The sequence below is a fragment of the Stomoxys calcitrans genome, chromosome 2, assembly GCF_963082655.1.
Source record: "Stomoxys calcitrans chromosome 2, idStoCalc2.1, whole genome shotgun sequence".
Classification (NCBI taxonomy): Eukaryota; Metazoa; Arthropoda; class Insecta; order Diptera; family Muscidae; genus Stomoxys; species Stomoxys calcitrans.
In genome coordinates this window covers 74,778,535-74,784,534 of record NC_081553.1, presented here as the reverse complement: position 1 = coordinate 74,784,534, position 6,000 = coordinate 74,778,535, and the positions used below count along the sequence as shown (strand labels likewise).

General features: G+C 37.8%; 1 protein-coding gene across 1 annotated transcript in view; it reads left to right on the top strand.

The window, feature by feature from the left end:
- The first annotated feature begins 3,479 nt into the window (after positions 1-3,479).
- The window catches only part of LOC106086663 (uncharacterized), a 221,578-nt gene continuing 219,057 nt past the window's right edge, over positions 3,480-6,000 (top strand). Inside the window, exon 1 of the mRNA XM_013251415.2 lies at positions 3,480-4,134. The gene's annotated coding sequence lies outside the window, so the exon portion shown is untranslated. The remainder of the gene's footprint in view (positions 4,135-6,000) is intronic.

Genomic DNA, 6,000 nt, shown 5'->3' with positions numbered 1-6,000 from the left:
TTTGACTTCTTGAACCTTTTCTAGCCGCAATTTTTGTCCGATTTGGCTGAAGTTTTGCATGTAGTGCTCTGTTTTGACATTAAACAACTGTGCTTAGTATGGTCCAAATGGGTTTATATCCTGATATAGCTCCGTTATAAACCGATCTCCCGATTTGACTTCTTGACCCCATATAAGGGGCATTTTTGGTCCGATTTGTCCGAAAAGCTTTAATTTTTGCTATGTAGAATGAAATTATGGCCTTAAACTAAATTTATTTTGTATAAATTTTTAGCGGAATCCATGGTGGTGTGTTCCCAAAATTCGACCCGGCCGAACTTGGCATGCTTTTACTTTTTATACCCTACACCACTACTGTAGTACAGGGTAATGAATTTGTTCGTAACACCGAGAAGGAAGAGAGATAGACCCGTTGATAAGTATACCGATCTATCCGACTATATCCGTCTTTATGTCAGTCTGTCAATCTGTTCGTCTGTCAGTCTGTCTGTCTGTCGGACAGTCCACGGGCACTCCATATTAATTTGTGTATAAACTACAGGTCGCAATTTTCATCCGATCCTCTTCAAATTTGGTACAGGAATAATTTTTGGCCTAGAGACGAAGTCTATTGAAATTGGAAAAAATCGGTACAGATTTAGATATAGCTCCCATAGCTTGTCCGATTTTCAGCAATAGTGCAATAAAACGGTAATTTGTGAACCGACTTTCTCGAAATTTGGCAGGAAGGATTTTCTTTTGACTGTCGACATTACTGGTGAATTTTATAAAATATCGGTTCAGATTTAGATATACCTCACATATATATGCAAATAAAGTGTTTATTTGCTAACCGATTTTCTCGAAATTTAGCAGGAAGGATTTTGTCTTGACACCTGCACCTTACTGATGAGTTTCATGGAAATTGGTTCAGATTTAGATATAGCTCTCATATACATATATCGCCCAATTTTCACTCCTAGAGCCTTTGCAAGCGCAATTATTCATCATTCTCGTTGTACAACGCTTTTCTCGAAAACTACCGCAATATATTTAAAGTTTGGTCGAAATCGGTTCAGATTTAAATATAGCTCCCATATTTATGTTCATCAGATTTTGAGAGATTTTGCAGTAATAAGGTCATTTTTTTAACCGATTCTCTCGAAATTAAGCAGCAAGGATTTTCTTATGGCTCTTAATATTACTGGTGAATTTCATAGAAACCAGTCCAGATTTGGATATTGCTGCCATATTAGTATAGCGCCTGATTTTTACTTCTATAACCATTGCAAGCGCATTTATTGACCAATCGTGCCAAAATTTGACATTACGCTTTCCTCGATGCCTACCACAATATCTAAGTAGTTTGGTCGAAATTGGTAAAGATTTAGATGTAGCTCCCATAAACCGTTTTGATTACAGTTTGATAGTATTTGCTTGAAACTTGATACGGATTGTTTAATAACTCATCTGAAAAAGATCCATCAAAATTTGCTTGGAATTAGGGTATTTGTAGGGTATTATAAAGCTGGCACCTCCAAACTTTTGCCTTTACTTCATTTTTTTTTAATTTTATCCCTATGTGCGACAGCGGCTAAGCACTTACAAATGTACCGTTTAACGACTTCAAAGTTGCCTGACTGTCGCTGAATAGAAAAATTTCAGAGCGGCCAGTATTAATAGATAACACAAGTTCGGAGCGCCACAGCCATTGAAAACACCTCCTCCCGAAAAATGGTGCACTCATCCCTTATACATTAGGAGACCCCGATGTCTAGTACACTGTTATAGATACTACACCCCATTCCCTTTTCCACTTTCGATCGATCTTCGATCCGCGCAAACCCCAAATGAAATCAGAATTTTTTTCCATGTTAGTCGTTATGCCCTTCACCATGTGTTTTCTTCTTGTTTGTTGTGTGAACAATGTTTTAGGGTAAAATTTTAACTCAGTGGGATATCTTTGAAATTAGTGATATTACCCGCATATCATATATGTAGATGTATTTGTCTAAAGACAAACCAAAGTTGTATTCTATTTTGGCGATATAAAAATATTTATGCAAATTAAAATATGCCAAAACTTAATGTTAAAATCCACAGGAAGCCACAGGAATCCAGTGCTTACAGCGTTTTGTTTCGTTGGTAGTCAACAATGACTACCACAACATATGTTGGCAAATTTTTCACAAAACATTTCGCCGAAATGCTTTTTCTCTGCCAGACCGTCCCCCCCTCCCCCATCATGAAGATATGACAATCTATGTGCAAACAAAAAACAAAGCTCACATGCGTCATACTGCGTACGATTGAGTACACATTTGCATTTGTTTGATTTGTTGAATCATTCGCAAAAAAAAAAAAATTTTTCGTGTTTCCGTCTCCCTTAGCGAAACACCTGTAATACATGGATGTCATACAAATCGTGTCATCAATTGTGAAACGAGTTAATGTGTGTGAGTGTGTGTGTGTTTTTTTGTTTTTCTCTTTAAAAGAGAAGGAGGCAAAGAAGCAGAGTTGCCATGCATATTGTATATCGTAATAGAAATTATCCGTGTGAAAATTAAGGCTTCTAGGCACGCTGGAAGTCAAGTCGAGGGATAGGTGATAAGAAGGCTATATCTTTTAATGCATTTGCTGGGCCATATTGCATTTGAGAGCCCTTTTCAAATATGAGCCTGCAGTCCCCAATGGCCTGCATCGTTTAGGTGTACTAAATTACTAAAATTTCCATTAACGTTCTACTTCTACTTCTCTCACATCAATAAGTGCAGTCCGATTAAAGTTTAAGCTCAATGACAAGGGCCTCTTCTTTTATGCCGAGTCCGAACGGCGTGCCACATAGCGACACCACCTGGTAGAGAAGTTTTAAAATCATTTAGGTGTATAAAAGGAAAATTTCAAGAGGACGTTTTTTAAATCGACCGCTATACAGATTTCCATAGATGGACTGACATTCCCAGATCAATTTAGGCGGCTAAGACGAAATATTATATTTACTTCATGGGCGAGGCTTACCGAGGCTCTAAAAATGTTAACTAATGATACTGAAACAAAATATTGAATTTTTTCGTACACAACAATTTCATATTTAAGGTGGCAACCCTGCTTCCAGGTAATGGCAAGGAATTTGTCAAAGAGAACATTCCATATGAAAGAGATATAAAAGCTCATATTATGCTCCACGCACATTGTCCTAGGCTCAGTCGATAAAGCAGTGGCAAAGGACTTCGTGTGCCAGAGAATAAGAGAGAGACGAAACGACCTTTAAGCTTTTACTCTCTCTCACACTCTCTCTCTCTCTCTCTCTCATGTTAAAGCTTTTATCCCTCGAAGGAGCATAACCACAACAAACACGATGTTGACGCTGCTCATCGTTTACCTCGTCACAATAACAATGACAACAATAACACCACCACCAACAGGGAATAAAAATTATATGTTAACTGTGGCAAAATGTCCAGTCGCAAAACGGTACTCGTTACGAAATGGTCGCTATTACGGAGCACAGCACGTGCAAGGATACGTTTTGAATTGAGCTGTTTGATGGTTTTTTATTTCCCCTTGTTTCTTGTTGGTTAATAACTCACATTGCTATATGCTTACGTTTTGTGCGTGCGTGTGTGTGTGTGTGTGTGAGGGTTTGTGCGCGCTTAGTGTCGAAGTACATGTGCGTTTCGATGTTCGTTGTCAGCGTCAGCATGTTTTCCGTTTTCTTTCATTCTATGCTGTCCTTTGCTCATTAACCGCAGCAATGAAAGGGCAAACAAATTAAGTGAAATACAAGTGTACACACGGGGATCTAATAATGCATGTGTGTGTGTGTGTTTGAAGTAAATAAATTCAATTTCCACTAAACAAAGAAAGAAAAGGCAAGAAATATATACAATCGAAATAATTATTTTTTTTTTTTAAGGAAACCTTAGAATAACCATATGCATAGATTCGTATGAATGTTTAAGCCACAATGTCCTAAGGAATATACAGGTCATGTGAATTGAGTGAACGCCAGATATTTGGGCTGAAAGCCACAATCAAGTGTTTACAGTGCAGAGTTCAGATGATGGCTATTTAAGGATTCAATTGAAAATTGTTATGACACTCTATTGGATTTACCCTTAAGGAATGGATTATATACATGGCACAGTTTTATGGGTGAGTATACCATTATGATGTGTGCCTGTATGGAGCCGATAAACGATAGGGGATCACGTGTTATGGTTTTTGGTTGAAGAAGAGTTCTATTGAAATTAACAAAAGCAGAAGATTTTAAGACATTTTCTTTGCAAATGGATTTTTTTATTTGGTGTAGCTTTGACTGTGGGGTGTTTACACCACTTGGATTCTGAACAGAAAAAAAACTCCCAGGTTAAAATAACGAGTAATGTAACAGTTGAATTTGATACTAATCCGAATAAGGCCTATTAATAATCATGCAAATTGGTTGTAAGTTTGGCAGGACCACATTTCACCTAACATTTGAGGTAAAAGAATGATCTTACTGAATACTTAAGGACCATTGTTTAGGGCATCAGTCATTATGGAGGACATATAAATATGCTATTCCATGTTTTGAACCAATGCCTTACTGGAGACTTAGTTGGCTTGTGGCATTTGGTAGGTGAACTTTGTTTCTGTAACAAAGAGAGGCGTATCCAGGAATTTCTTTCAGCTCCTATTCCAATTTCTGTAACATGTATGTTAAAGGTATATTAAAATCTGAACCCTCCACCATTTGTCGCATTTGTCGCGTTCTTTGCGCGGTATCTCTTTTTAGGCAAACAAAGAATAATGACTATATCAAGTTATAGTCAGATTCGGACTATAACTGAATTGTATGCCGAACATTGTAGAAGTCATTGTGTAATATTTCAGTCCACTCAGATAAGAATTACGCCATGTGGGAGAATCGTGAGATCAGTTTATATGGTCGAGCAGATAAAGAAAATGGAGAAAGTTGGGAACCACAACTTTGAGACAGTCAGTAACTTTATCTACCTCGGCACCGCCGTAACCGAAACGAATGACACCAGTTTTGAGATTAAGCGAAGAATAATACTGGCAAACAGATGCTACTTTGGACTAAGAAAGCAGTTTAGAAACAAGGCCACCTCTCGACAGACGAAGACTACACTTTACAAGACACTGATACTACCCGTGCTGTTATATGGTTCTGAAGCATGGGTACTTGTGAAAGCAGAAGAGGCAGTGCTTGGAGTATTTGAGAGAAAGATTCTTCGTATGGACCACTTTGCGTTAATGGAGAATATAGGCGACGTATGAACCACGAGTTTTATGAGCTGTATGATGACGATTGCATAGTTACACGCATCAAAATACAACGACTGCGTTGGCTAGGTCATGTTGTCAGAATGGATAAAGAAGCTCCAGCAAAGAAGTCTTTTGAAGGCAAACACGGTGGTACACGCATGCCGGGAAGACCAAAAGCCCGATGAAAAGATTAAGTTGTGGGAGACACCTCGAAACTTCGTGTCAGAGATTTTAGAATGAGCGCAGAAGATCGAGGCGCTTGGAACGCTTTACTACGTTGAACAAATATTCTGTCATAGCCAATTAAAGTAAAGTAAGGTTTATATGGGAACTGTATTAAGCTATAGATCGATTCAGACCATATTGGACACGCATGCTGAAGGTCATGGAAGAAGCCGTTATAAAAAATTTCTGCCAAATCGGATGTGCTCTCTAAAGACTCAAGAATTCAAGATCCCAGATCGGTTTAAATGGCAGCTATTGGGTTTGCCCAAAAAGTAATTGCGGATTTTTTAAAAGAAAGTAAATGCATTTGTAATAAAACTTAGAATGAACTTTAATCAAATATACTTTTTTTACACTTTTTTTCTAAAGCAAGCTAAAAGTAACAGCTGATAACTGACAGAAGAAAGAATGCAATTGCAGAGTCACAAGCTGGGAAAAAATTTGTCAACGTCGACTATATAACAAATTCGCAATTACTTTTTGGGCAACCCAATATATTAGGTTATGTAACGATTTTAATCGAAT